Here is a 14,829-nt window from a genome sequence, read left to right on the forward strand (position 1 = left end):
GGGTGGGCACCTTTTCAAAAGGGGCACATCAGACTGGTCAACCCGCGGCTGCCGACTGTCTCAACAAACACCGAGCCTGACAACCGCACTCACTGGGTGAGAAGTTAACCTGCTCTGTATTGGCTGCAGACTCAGCCAGTGAGGACTTAATTTGCACAGTATGGTTTCTGCATGTTGTACAGACCAAAAAAAAAAAAAAAAAAAGCATCCACACCTCTGCCCAGAGACGTAAATGAAATGTTAAGTGCAGCCTTGCCAATGAAACAAAAATAGTTGCACAGATGTCATATTTTGAGCTGCATATTTAATTAGGTGGTTGCACTGTTGAGCCTCAGCGTGTCGAGTTCACGTAGCGACATCGTCCTCTTCTTGTTCTCCAAGGTAAAATTGGAAGGTCTAATTTGAATGCACCACTGGAGCTGATTTTTCATTTCCAAAGCAATTTCATGTAAACTGTGCTTGTATGCAGAATTTACTTTGTTTTTTAAGGACTGATAGTGGAAAGCTATGCAGCCAACAGCTCCTAGCCTTTATTTTACATTCATTCTACAGAAACAACTCATAACACCATTTGGGGTTATTGCCATTAGTCAACCTTGCTGCTTGTACTGAAAATGACCTCAATAAGCAGCTCTAAAGATGAAAGTGTTACACTGCTGATTCACACTGAAAGATATCCAGAGCTTTAAGTCATTTCCAGTCCAGAGTCTACATCACAAAATGGAAAAGTAAGAATTTTTCATACATTTTTTTAAACACTTAATTTAATAAGCAAAATAAAATGTTAGTTTTGTCTTTCTTTTTCTACCTCTAACCCTAAAATGTGACACTGTTGGAGAAACCAGTCTGTTCTACCAAGACCGCACTACTGCAGGCGATGGTGACGTGTGCCACTGCCTGGCAACAGGCGCTCCCAGAGGTCCCAGTGAGCAGTCAGGTGGAGACAGACAGCGCCCTTCAGCGTGGCGCTGAAGTCAGTTTCATCCAATCGTGGAACTGGCCAAAGTAAAACAGGTTCAGCTGTTTTACTTAAGTTTGGCTTTGAGGGAACTTTGGAATCCTCACAAAACTGTATTTTGTATAAACACAAAAACTAACAATTAGTTTCCAGATCAGCCTTTCCAGAAAATTATTTAATATCCCTTTAGGATCAATGAAGTATTTTTGAATTTGAAATGTTGACCAATTCTGGGAATGCATTTACGTAAATGAATGAAATCAACATCTAACCAATTTTGTTGCAATATTGAGACATAGGTTAGTCTTAGGGTCAGGTTTCTATTCAACATGTTACCATACATGTTAGCAATATGAAGGAGGTAATCGCATAAAATATCATCAAATGACCTTTAACTACCGCTAAAATATAAGCGGTAGTTATATTTTATACCATTACCATGGGGAAAAATTTTATTTCATATCCATACACTTTTGCTGCTTATTGGGAATAAAACACCTAAAGCGCTGAAGTGGTATGGTGTTGATAAAGGGTTTAGATAAATTTAGATTACATTTTGATCCCAAACTTCCTCCATTGGATATCTGCAAACAAAATATTTTTGCCATTTTAGTTTGGGAATGTTTGCCTCATCTGCAATTGCAGCCAATAATATGGAAATGTCCCCCATGCTTAACTCTGAACTCTGATCAGTTAGCTGTGGATAAGCTTTTATTTACCACTCAGTTATTTTTTATTTTTTTACAACCCAAACAAATAAAGAAATACAGAAGCAAGACAGAGAACGACCTGTCAGGTAGCGGTATCAGACAAATTGAGAAAAAAAAAAAACACAATAGTTTTTTGAGGTGAAAAACATTAAAAAAGTTAAAATCAAGAAGAAAAATTTATTTACCAAAAAAAAAAGCTTAAAAATTACTTGAAGACACAGGTACGTTGGTGGTACTAACATGTTATCCCAAAAACTGCATTATTAATTTTGTTGCCACTTATGCAGAAGAGAGCTGCTACTCATACCCATCAACAGTTTTTTTTTTTTTTTAAAGCTGCAACAGGCTGATTTAGAACCTACAGCTGCAATACTAAATATAGCCGCCGTTGCATCAGTGAGGTTTTTGTCATGTAGGCAATAAGTGAGATGCTCCAGTTAATGTGAGCTGCTGTCCTCCGCTGACCTGGGAGGACGGTCAAAATGGTTGCAGTTAAAGAAACTTTTGCTCCTCCAGCTAGGCTGAACGGTTAAATAATTAAATCGTAAACATGTGCATCAACGGAACAAGTGAGCATATTTAGAGCTTTACTGATCGCCATACAGTCATACAGTACATTTTCTACCTTTTGCCAAGTTACAAAGACAAACCGATGGATGATTTTTTTTTTTACAAATAAACATCTGGTTGTACCATTTTTGTTTTGAATTCTGCAGCTTTTTGAGAAACATAACCGGACTCAATTGTCGTTTATATCAACTATAACAACTTTAGAGTATATTTTGATTGATAAGTTTCAGACATATTTGTTTTTTGAAAATAAAAAGACAAACATTTGTCCTAACAACTCAATAACACTTAAGCAAAAAGGAAAACAATGCCACGGATTTGAACTCATACGCAGCAGCAGACTAATAGACTATGCATTATGATGTTTTAATGTGGAAGCGCTTTCCATGCGAATTTAAAGGTCAAAGGCCAACGAACTGAGGTCTGCTGTGGAATTACACTCTCCTGTCAGATCATTGGGATTACAGCTGGGTGTCCCCCCGTTAAACTAGACACTCACTGTGATGACAAAGGATGGACACAAAAAGGACGGGAACAACAACCGAGGAGAGATCAAGGTGAGTCAATTACAGCCAGAGCAGAAAATTGCTTCAAAAAAAAAATATTAAGTGGAAGCGGAGAGTAAACGTGTGAACAAGTAAATGCCTCGCCGCTGTGCACTTGAGCAATAAAGATGAGGGGGGTCGACGGACAATGAAGCTGGTTAGTGTGGACGTGAGAGAGAGATTGGGGAGGGGGAGGAGGGGTGGTAGACCGTAGATGACAGCAGCTGGGCACAGAGCCAGGAATGCCATCGCATGCCTTGCCAACGACGACAGCAACAGCCGCTGCAGCTTTCGGAGATCATGCGAAGCGCCGTCCTCAGCTCGTCTGCACTTCTGGGGACAGGAAAGCTCTTTCAACTTTCGGGTTTTCGCATGTAAAACCTCAGACGCATAATGAAAAAGGGAAGAATGTGTTGCACATGCCTTTATGTTGCATGAAGGTTTAGAAGGAGGGGGGAAATAAGTAAAATAAAATACTGCATGGTAAGCACTGACAAAGTCCCAGGGCTCTGCAAAGAGGATTGCACTCTATAAACTACTTGGAGCTATTCTCAGAGTGGCCATCGTAATGCGTTCTAACTCAGCCTAATGGCGTAGAAAAGGTGAAATGTAGGCATCAGTGTTGGCGGTTCTATGAAAATGCACTTAAATAATTTGCATACATCCACAACAAAAACCGAACCTCAAGCAGCTGAAGAAAAAAACAGAAACATTAGATGACACAACGGCTTAAAGAATAACAGATATAAACATAATCATCACCTCGAACAATATTGCACCAATGTCACAATAAGCAAAGATATCCAGTAACAGAGCAGTAGCACTGCACCGCTGTTGGTGGTTAGTAAACGAAAAAGTTCTGGATTCAATAATGTCCTGACTGAGTTTCATATTCTTGCATTCACAGGATTTATCCAATGAATCCAATTTTGTCTCATAGTCAAAACCCATTCATGTTAGTTCAACTGTTAGGTGAAAAATCGTTGCTTGTATTGAGTTTGTACTGAATTTCTAGTTAGTAATTCCTTACATTGTGTCAGACTTCACATATTTGGCCCTATTTTGTGTCTCACTGTATTTACAATGAGTGCTTGGATTGTGATCAGATCTATATTATTTGCATCTGTTAAAATCAAAACTGGATTATTATCAGACATAAATAATGGACGGACACAGATGTAAACTCCAAACAAAACAAAACTGTTGTGGAACATGTTCACACAACCTACAGGTTTGCAAGGTTTGCGTTTTCTTCTACAACTGTCGAGTTTGGCAAGTAAAGTAAAGTTGCAATTTAGAACAGAGACTCAAACTGGACCTAAACCAGGCTCTTTTTGGATCCATACTGCTCCAACATTCCTGAACACTGACATTATCAAAGACCAAAGATGTTGATTTTTGGGACGTCAAGTTTCACACTTAAACGTGGATGGATGGAAACATTTAGGCAGCGGGAGAGGAGATCAATTCTGAAAACACAGATCTATCCAAATACCAAAAAAAATACGTCATACGTTTCCAGACTAAGTAAAAAAAACGTCCATAGTAACATTCTTCATGTAAAAGAACTTGCAAATCACTGATTTGATGTCTGACATGTAAACACACAAAGAAGCTAATCCCTGTTTGTACTGGTAGTGACACAAGCACTGGAAATAATAACAAATAAACTGCCTTTTTTTTTAGCAAATCAATGAGCAATAACTACAAATAGCATCTGGGTATTTCTTCAAGCTTTAAACTTGAGGGTTCTCATTTTGTTCAATGCAAGATCATCATTTTCAGACAGACTTATGGATATTGTGAACCAGCCAAACCAAATGACACGATCCGGCCAAATATCCCTCAGTTATTCAAGCAAAAGGACTTCAAGGGTTTTTAAACTGAAAGTTATGCTATGACCTAATCTGTATTATAATCACAGCATTTAGCAGTCTGGTTTTGTTATCAGCCCCCTCAGCCCCTTCCTTTTCATGCCTCTCTGTGAATAGACACTGCCTCTTTCACAGGCTTTGGTTCCTGAGTGGGGCCCCCCTAACCCAGCAGTGAGAAAAATAACCCGGGTGACCCCGTCTCTTAACCGCCACCTCCTCAAGACCAAATTTAGGCTCCATGACACATTAGTAAAACCAGCAGGAATCAAAGCTTACGTTGCTTTGCTCTCTTAATGCGTCAGAGCAGTGGCATCCCCCAGCAGGTATGTTACTATCAGCGAGTCTGCAGCTGCCATTTTTTGCTCCAGTTGCTTGATTGATGATTACGCTGTTGGCTGCATCGCCCCCCTAAATTGTGGCTTGTAGTTTCCAGAATTCCTATTAATAGCAAACAAACCCAGAATATCATCAACTGTCTATTTTTTTTTTCATAGACAAGTCTTCTTATTGGGGATTTTGTCCAAGTAAATAGTTTGACTGACCTGAAGAAAAATTGAATTTTTAAAATCAACCATGTAGTCTTCATTTTTTTCAGTGACATTTATACCAAAATTATTTTGATGATACATGTCCACATGCTTAATTCTCAGATTATGTCGATTTCATTAGACAGCTGGCTTAAATAGATATATAATTAATGGGAATCTGGTGCAGTATAAAATTACCATAAAATAATGTAAAATCTTAGTAAATACATGATTTTTAACTACCATCTCAAAATTTATAACAACAATACTTAAGCATAATAGATAAACTGATAATTAATGATTAAGTACATGAGTTAACAACTATTTCACTTACATTTTCAAATTGGAAGAGACAAAATGACACAGCTTGAAATGGTTGAGCTGGTGAAGAGAAAAATACTCATTATTCGCACAGTTCTGCCAGCGTCAGTATAAATAAGCACACATTCATGGTATGACATGTGACATTTAATAAAATGAAGGTATACTAAGGTTTTAAAAACAAATGTATAATTTTTAAATTGACTAAAATTGTCATGTAGTTAAAGAGAAGGTAGAAATAATGCCAGGATTATCAGTTTTGTCCAGGGTGGAGTTACTCAGTGACCCTCCTCCTCCATTTGCTTGGCACTACTTATCAGCAAACTAGAATAAAAAGAGTAGTGCCCCCGACCCTTACCAACAAAAAAAAAAAAAATCAAATTTGGCTGTATAGAAATCCCATTAAAGTCAAGTTATCACTGCAGACAACCTGATTAATCAACAGGCTACCAGCTTGTTAGACTTTAGTTATTCTCTAACAAACTCCAGTCCTCAAAAACCAGTATCCCGCAACAGTTTGATGTGTCCCAAATTAAACACTCCTGAATCAAATGACTATTACCTCCTCATGCACTCAACTTCAAATGAGTCCCGCTAATGATCTAATTACGTGACTCAGTCTGTTGACACAAAGAGTCATTAGTAAAAGTTGCAGAACACAGAGAGGACAGGAGTTTGACAATGAACAGACCTCAATAACTGATCATATTCTTCACAATAATCACTTACAAGACAACTAACTTGGTGGGTGGTTAACTGAAAATTTGGTTCAGATCTGTCAAAAATATTCAAAACTAATTTTTTTTGTAGCAGAAGAAATGTTTATAACTTATTTTCTTTCATATAAACTCAATAGTTCACATATACCATGACTTAGTAACACCAGGGTTTTTTTACTCGACACTTTGCAGAATTAAGGATAAATAACCAGAGTAATTTTTAGATTTTACTGATTGTTATAAACCATGACAAATATTACAAAGTACATTTAAAACGTCTTTTAAAATTTTGTTCCACCATGCACAAAGGGAAGTCGAATTTGTTTTTATCCCATTTTTGCATAAAGCCAAGACATGCGGGGTTAAAGAGTTCAGAGGCATCATTTCTCAGGGATTACACAGAAATCTAATGCTCACACTGACAAGACAAAGAACTAACAGCAGATTTCAAGCAAACGCAAAATGAGACACTCCGGTTGCAATGCACTCAAGAAACAAGAATAGCATGTTTTGGTTCTGCCCCGCAATTAAAATGAGAGCTGGAAGTAATCAATTTACAAACTGTGGAGCAGGGACTGATGCCCGAGCGAAGGCTCTTGGTGAATGAAACTGGCAGTGGTGTGTGGACATAAACCCTGTAGATAAACCGGGGCTAAATGGGTTTAAATCCAACCACGTGACGCACAAAGCACATTTTGTGCGAATGAGTGGCGATAATAATGTCCATGTCGGGTCTCCCGCAAAGCAACGCAACGGCGGGTGTCCCACCGACGTCTGCCGCCCAGCAGCAACAACACAGTCGCCCTTCATTTTTGCCCCAACAGGGGAGCTTGTTCGGTTCGTAAGCAAGACGAAAATCGACTTTCGAAACTGAGAAGCTGTAAGCAACGCAAACAAACACCTATGATATCGGCAAACTTCGTAAAAGCTGAGAACCCGGTGCAAAGACAACAGTGATGTCACAGTGGGCTGAGCCGAAGATACTTCCATATAAACACTCCGTCCAAAACGACAGGCGTCAAAGTCTTGCACATCTGCGCATTTGGAACACCGTCAAAAATGCGAGGGGTTGCTTTCTGGCAGCACAGGAAAAAGATACGTAAATCCTACCTTGAAGCGCTCAGTTGGTTCTCATCGGCGGCGGAGCTTCTGCAGCCATTTTGTAGTAACTAACCGGAGCAGGGAGACGGTTGAATCCGTGGTAACTGGGGAAGGTGGGCGGGGCTTCGGGGTGTCACGTGATCTTCAATAACAAAACAAACTGGTCTCGTTTCACAACGCTCCTCCTTCTCCGGGGTTTCCATGACAACTGCAGCTCCTTCATCACTAACCCTGCTGCCGACGCTCTGCATCTTGCATCAGCCTTCCCACTATATCACCAAAGAGGAAAGTAGGCACGAGTAAAAGTCAAAAGTGACGTGTCCACTAGATATAAAGAAATATATGACTGTTTTAGCTGCGTTTGCAGTTTGTACAGTAAGGAATGTGTATATTTGCTGTCATACCAACAGAGGGCACAATTTAAATTGTGCTGCAAGCCAATGTGTAGTAGCATCTTACTCATCCATTGAGTGCTGCTCTCATGGCGTCTATCTAGCAGGGAATAAGGCTACTACATTAAAGAGAAATTAGTTACGGGAGGTTAATTTCATAGGAGCTGAATGTTGCTGTTGCACATTACAAGATGCAGAGGAGCTTGATGTATTACACCCAGTCAAGACGTTTTTTTCTCACACATTTTTGTGCATGGTGTATTAGTTGGAAAGTGGGGAAGAATCACTTGAAGGTTGATTTACAATCAAATGTTTGTCATCCACATAATGTTTTCTTTGACAACCATCTCAGTTAATAGCAGAAAATATAAATTACGTTTGAATTTCATCCAAATGTCAGATTTAGACAGAGCAGTTATAAAGCAGCTCTTTCTCAGAGGGAAGCTTTCTCAGGTTGCTATCATTATTAATCATAATCATAATTTGAAGAATTATGTTAATAATCTTATAATAAATTGGTAAATATGCACTGAATCATGCTTTCCAGTTTCTTTTTTCTACATAAACTTTACATGCAAATCTCATGTCAGACAGACATGAAACATTTAGATGTCTCAAGTAGATTACAGATATTTATTTAATGCAAAACTAACAGAACATCTGCATCACTATTTCCACAAAAATATACAAATCATTCAGAATAAAAGTCAATTTGTTTTATATCTCTTTTGAAATGTACTCACTGATTATCTCAACATTTCTATTTATTTATAATCTCTACTTCAATGTAGATAAATTATTATTGTTTATGAACTTGCAAGTTTATGGACCTCACCATGTTGAACTCAGTTCAATTTATGTTTAAAGCATCAATTCACAACACATTTAATCTTACAGTGCAATACCTTGAGAGCTCCAAGTCTATGCAGTCCAGTTTGGTTTAAACTCACACTTTTTCCACTAAATCCAGCTACATTCGGGGTTTTGTAAAAGCATCCAGATGCCCTCAGTCAATTTTGACTGAGCTTGAGCTTTTTTTTTCACAAAGAAGAATTTACAAAAATTTTCACCTGAACATGCAAAACACTGGTACAAACATATTGACAAAGATTAGTAACTGCAATTCTAGCAAAAACTATTCATACGAAACGCTGACTCAAAGTGGCTGAATACAAATACAATTTTAATGTGGTTAATGCTGATAATCACTAAAAATATATATGTTTTATGTTTTAATGTTAAATGTCACAATTTTTCAACATATTTCAACCTCATGGCGTATTCTTGAAGCGCTGTATGAATTAAACACGTAAGATAAGAAAAGAGGCGATAAAACAAGGTGGAAATTTTCCTTCGGCTCTCTAACCATGACAAATTTGTGCAGTTACAATATGATTATGATGAGTATTTGTTTAAATACAAGCTTTATTTCACTTTTACATACAAACAAATAAACACTCATCAAATGTAATCAATAAATAATGACCATTTCACCATTTTTTAAATCTTATGCTCCTTTGCTAATACATTTTCTTTTTGTGCATTAGAAAAATAAAATCACTATTCCGACCCACTGAAGCTGCCATTTTTGTTCCCAAAGCACATGGTTCCACTGAGATCCAGGATCCTTAGCTGAACTGAGAACAGACACATGGTGAAAGGTGAGCTTTGGTAGTTTATCACCAGTCAGGATCTTCTTATCAGCCTCAGAAGCCCACCTCAAATAAACCTTTTCTGAATTGGCGGAATCTAATCATGAACGCCCACAAGAACCTATCACTGAATCTGTTTACATTGCAGACCGATCGCCGCCATGTGCTTGCAGTTACCGAACCATCTGTTGCTGCTGTCACAGGCTTATAGATTGTAGTCGTCCACATCTGTTTGATCGCAAAACTATGCATCACAGCAATGGTGGCGAAGCCCAATTTGTCATTCAGTCAGTAATTAATGTGTCATAGCATCAGGGATTCCTTTGTGATTTAATGAATTCATAAAACTTAGTGCGGTTTGTTTGAGCATGAGAAATGTCACAATGTGAGAAAATCAAGCTAAGGCAGGTAAATCCCGAGCCAAAATGTTTTATTTACAAATTTGCTACAAGAGCTTTAGGTTTTTTTTTCACTATCATTGTATCTATATTAAATCTAGTCTTTTTGTGTCTTGGATCTGCCAGACTTCCTTATTGTTCAGCCTGCATTTCACGCCTCAACCATACATCATGGCTGTCTGTTTGTAACCACCCCGCTGCTGTGGAGAATTTCAATTAATTAAACCTGTTACTCATGTAATATATCTAATTGATCCAGTTAGATGTATTACATAGACTTAGAGCAGACCCCGCAACACCAACATGGCCGAATCTTGTGATACTCTCAATAGAGTTTGCGGGTTTGTGTTTTACAAAGGGATTTGGGGAAAACCATGTGGTAATCACTGTCTTTGCCTTAATAAAAACATTTATACTTTAAGGCTCATAACGTTTTAAAATAATACAATCTGAATGCTAATATATGGCTTCTTTCAATCGGTTAACTTGTAATTTAAAGGGGTGGTATTATGTCTTTTTCTGGCATGCAGTGTCATATTTTAGTTGTTACAAAACTGTCGTATATTATACATAGCTTAAACGGCATTTGACTTTGCAGTTTTATGCCTTGAAATTGGCCTCTGTCTCTTTAAGAAGCCCCTATTCTACAGTGCTCCTTCATTATGCCATTTACAATCAATCTTGGGAGCATTGAACTGAGAAGTAGTTTGTTTAATAAGCTCAGCAAACGTTTAGCTTCACCAGGCGTTTGCTAATTGCGGCTGCCGCTAACAGAAATCCTGTTTAATCGAGTAATTTAAAATGATAATTTCATTTACTACAGGAAAAGAGGTAATACATGCTATTTTTTGTGTTTTACATATCTGCCTGTTTTTTGTTTTGTTTTGTTTTCTTTTTGTATTCATTCAGTGTCATTCCCCAGCCCATCCTCATCCTCTCGGTTGCATTTAGCCTAATGCTTTCCCCTCATCTGCAGCCAGATAATCAGACTCACCTGTTTTGCATCCAGTAAACAACCTCAGTAGTATTTAGATCCCTATTTTAAGTCACTCTTTGTTAAATCCTTCCCACTGCCCCTCTTGTGTCTAAGGTATTATGTACCATTTCTAGTATTTATGCTTTGCCTGAGTTCATTTGTTTATTTTTTTCCCCAGTTCTCTGCTGTGGACTCTTTGTTGTTGTCAGTATTTTGGTTTTACTTTACTGAATTCACCAAAACCAGGTTCCTGCCTTTGTCTTCCCTGTGTTTGGTAACTCCACCAGAATAGCCATTTATGATAACATCCGGGTGGTGCTGTCCAAAATCCAGTGAGCATGTCACAATGAAACACATTCAATAATTTCAATAAAAAGTCTCGATGAAAGATTTTGTATTATTTGCTAATAGATTCCCCCATGTGACCACATTGTGAGCCTTGTGGCCAGTGGTGTTTTTTTTTTTCTTCTATAAAGCAAATAAGATAAGAGTGTACAATTAATTTGAGGAATACGTTATCACACAGATTGTAATTGAAAGAGATGAGTGGCTGCGTGTTGCTGATAATCAGAGAAACGATGTGTCGGTGGGTGTCCCCTCCCCTCCTACCACCAGCGCTGCTCAGAGTGCACTGGGGATGCCCTGCTAATCAGATTTACTGCATGCATAAGCGTAATTGTGTGCCTATCTAGACTTAGATAATTAAATTAAACAATTAAGATACGGGGAACTCTAAACTGGCTTGTCAATATTTTTTTCAGCCTTCTTGTATCATATCTGTCTTTATCTTGGCTGGTGAGTTGTGCATACATCAACAAACACACGCACAGGAGAAAGCAAGGGGGTGTAGTGATATGTTAAGGAAGCTTTCCAGTTCAAAACGCTTCCAAGTCGCAGCATCCCCTCTTCTTATGGCATCTACCAAGGTCACGGCGCTGCTATTTTATGTGTCTGCATGCGGAGGAGAGGGCTGGGTTAGAATAGTGAGCAAGCGTGGCTTCACCAGCAGCTATAATTGTCTCTATTTTCATTTGGGATTAAGTCCTCAGGGCAGATAAATCAATCTGTTTTGATGTAATGAATCTTTTCTAGGCAGCAAACTGTCACCTGGGCAAATAATGACCACGATCGATATTTGTCTGCTGCTCATGATAATGTGTACAGAAAAACATTGTGAAAAGGGGAATACAAGCGCGGACAAAGAAGGATGGGGGTATAACTCCTCTCTAACAAGAGAAAAAGGTATAAAGAAAATCTGATCATTTACAGGAAAACATTCACTTTAAAGTTTAGGGTGCATTTGTATTCACCCCTGTCTTTATTTTATTACTTCTAAGTATAATCCAGTGCAACCAGTTGCCTGCAGAATTCCCCTCAGTTGTAAATAAAGCTGCCTGGCTTCAATTTGATCTCGCCGTTCTGTGAAGGCCTCAGAGGTTTGTTGGAGAATATTAGCAAACATTTAGTGAATTATTCTATCTTTCAGCTGCAAGGACAGCTAATCTACCAAAACATAAACATCCATCAAAACTGAGTAGGGAGAATATTCCTGATATAAACAGACTGGAGATCCAAAGTAACTCTGGAGAACTCTGGAGAGTTAATTAATGTATCAGAATGACTCAGTCAAAGTGCAGATCCGGACCTGAAAATTGATGTTTACATCCTGCTATTCAGCCCAGCCGAGCTTGAGCAATTCTCCTAAGAATGAGCCAGAAGTTCAGCCTCTGGATGTGCAAAGCTGGTAGAGGCGTTCCCCAATAAGCTTCCTCATGTAATTGGAGCATCAAGTAAATCTAGGGAGTTTTGACTCAAGCATGGTGAGCAGAAAAGTACTCCACAATTTTTAGATTTGTACTTTAAAAAAAATTTAAAACAATGTATTGTTTTCCTTCCACTTTTTAATTATGCTCTACTTTTAGCTGGTAAATCACATAAAATCCTTTTAAATTATCCTAGGACAAAATCTTGAAATGTTCAAGAGGTATTAATACTTCACTAATTCATGAGTAAATCCATTTGACTATAGCTACAAGAACAAGACGATGGTTTAATATTTCTAAATGCAACTCTTAATCATAGTCCAACTCCTAGAAATCCAAGAAAAGTGAAAACGTTGAACTCCCACTGGAATCAAATTGGATAAAAATCTCCAAATGAACCCTTGCATATAGAATTCATTCACATTTCTGAAACAAAACTAGTAGTAAAGAACATATTACTCTGACATCTCACCTGACAGGAGAGAATGGTGATTACTCTGCATGTCTGCAGCTTGGGCTTTGTTACCACAGGGAGCAAGAGTGTGGTGCATTAATACTGTAACAGTGCAAGCTCTCTCTCCTCCAATACACACACACATACACACACACGCATGCACGCCGACACACCGTCTTCTCTCTCCCCCACAGCATCCACACGTCAGAGTGATAAATGTCTCCTTCTTGGGAGTGACCTCTAAGGTTAGCAGCAGTGGGGAAAACGCAGCCTTGCCTCCTCTCCTGCCCAGCGAGGTAACGGCACAGACATAACTCACGATTGCTCGGCCTGCAGCTCTAATCACAAACGTAATGAAAGTGAGCGGCGCTCTGCAGACTCTGCTGAGCTACGCAGGACTATTCCAGCGGATGAAGTGGGTGGAAAATGATGGGGGTTCCATTTGTGCTAAAAATATGCTCACAAGCGCATTAATTAACATGTGACAAAACATTTGTCTGTGTTTACGTAACGCTGAACGGCGCTCCAGTTGTGGGGAAAAAGCATGAATTCATCAATTTTTCGAGGCTGGAGCCTAGAATTTATAAATATGGAAGTGGCTGTTAGTCGATCAGATTTGCATATTAGGAGGCCTAACCCACATTTCAGCTGAACATTTGCAAACTTTATCAAAGCGTGAAGACACACACTGATATTACGGCCATCTGCTTATGTGTCAGACTACACCGAAGCAGATGCTAGCATAAATTTACATATAAAACCATACTGGACATGCTCATTACTTGAATAACAAGTCTTTTTTTTTTTTTCCCCAGAAAAAAAACAGAGCAGGGAGTAAAAGACAGATCAGAGAGAGCAAATAGGGAACATATTGAAGCACAAATTTCACCTCTGCCTCTGGATATGCCTGCAAATTAAACATAAGTATGTCATTAAGCGCAGAGGCCAATGACAGTGGCCTAATGAATATGGGCAGCGCTGCAGTCAGCAGCTTCCTCTCATGCTGGAGAGCTCCTATCGAGGCCAGAGCATCAATCTTCCTGTCGACGCCACCGCAGCCACTGTCCATGCCTCGCCTTCATAAACAGCTTTATTATTCATGAATTAGCGTTATTGTCCACTTAATTATTCATCAGGTCTTAAATACCCATATCTATCAGTTAAGCTACGCCGGGTCAAGCAAAAAGAAAAAAAAGAAAAGAAAGGAAATGTGCTATACAGTTTCTCAGTGTTTTATTTCTTTCTGATTTAACCTTTTTAACAGATGATTATGATATTTAGGTCATGCTAACATGAGATATGAAATGTGTGTTCAGAACAATGGGATCATTAAAGTATGATAAATTGTAGTTAGTCCCCTGATGCTAAGACAAATGATTGACAAATTTTAGAAATATCTGGTCAATAAAATAAAAAAAAAAAGTCTTTGTAAGTAAAGATGCAAAAACAAAAACAAACAACAACAAAAAAACTATTTTTTTTCTAACTATTATCAATGCTGCTGTTCTCTCTATGTTCTGCCCCCTGTCACCTTCTGCATCCACCTACCGTTCCCCCCTACTTACCTGGTTGTTTTCCAGTCCAGGCACACGCGTACACACACACACATACACACACTTCCAGAGAGGGGGATGAATCATTCATAGCAGCACATAATGCCCTCAACCCTTTCACCGGGGAGAGAGAGCGAGAGAGAGAGAGAGAGACAGAGAGAGAGAGAGAAGCAGATAGAGAAGCGCTGTAACAGGCAGAGACAAAAGCTGATGGAGAAAGATGAGGGCTGCAATAATGGAGGAAGAAATGAAATGGGCTGAGATGTAATACAAAACGGTGAGCAGTATTAAAAACACATATTAGATCAAAATCACA

At 38.7% G+C, this 14,829-nt stretch overlaps 1 protein-coding gene across 3 annotated transcripts in view; it reads right to left on the reverse strand.

Moving 5' to 3' along the window:
• The window catches only part of tnrc6c1 (trinucleotide repeat containing adaptor 6C1), a 43,719-nt gene extending 36,160 nt beyond the window's left edge, over positions 1-7,559 (reverse strand). For 2 of the 3 annotated variants that reach the window (XM_088008300.1, XM_088008299.1), the window contains exon 1: positions 7,335-7,557. The gene's annotated coding sequence lies outside the window, so the exon portion shown is untranslated. Of the gene's footprint in view, positions 1-7,334 lie in introns of all 3 variants that reach the window. The other variant, XM_088008301.1, reaches the window with a different exon arrangement.
• Between the last annotated feature and the right edge of the window lie 7,270 nt (positions 7,560-14,829).

Source organism: Poecilia mexicana, unplaced genomic scaffold (genome assembly GCF_051168715.1).
Source record: "Poecilia mexicana isolate PSO_F unplaced genomic scaffold, ASM5116871v1 scaffold_8, whole genome shotgun sequence".
Taxonomy (NCBI): domain Eukaryota; kingdom Metazoa; phylum Chordata; class Actinopteri; order Cyprinodontiformes; family Poeciliidae; genus Poecilia; species Poecilia mexicana.